Here is a 604-nt window from a genome sequence, read left to right on the forward strand (position 1 = left end):
AGTGAACAGTACCATGTATATCTGACTCTTCTTTTTAAAAATGTGCACCTTTTATTTTCTACCTACATATTATCTTCCTTTTGTTTTAAAAAATAGAACAACAACAAAAAATAGTGAATACTTCTAGATACAACCAAACCCAAGTCTTATACCTGGTGCTTTAAAGTGGCCCTAGAGGTGTTCTGTATAATACTTGATCCCAGGAATAAGGTGGACTCTTTGCTCCTTTCAACAACAGAGAAACTGAGAAGCCAGATGAACCCAGCGTTATAGTCCAAACTACACTAGTGTTGGCAGGTGCAGATGGAAAAGTCCTATGGGAAACTTAGAATCAGTCATTTATCACCTCTTTCCAACTGTCACACTGTATGCACTGGACAGGGTTCCCACAGCACTCACAGAGTATCCCCACTGTGGGCATGCATATATGATGCAAAAGTCAGAGGAAAGTAATGTTCACACACATAATAACCTTGCTGCTTGCTGGTCATGCTTTGTTCAACTAGTTCCATCTATCTAGACATCCAAGTCAGTCATCCAGTGTGCCTAACTTAAAACAGGTATCCAGAAAGGGAAAACAATACAAAATCAAACTTAAGCTATT

Source organism: Mastomys coucha, unplaced genomic scaffold (assembly GCF_008632895.1).
Source record: "Mastomys coucha isolate ucsf_1 unplaced genomic scaffold, UCSF_Mcou_1 pScaffold22, whole genome shotgun sequence".
Taxonomy (NCBI): Eukaryota; Metazoa; Chordata; class Mammalia; order Rodentia; family Muridae; genus Mastomys; species Mastomys coucha.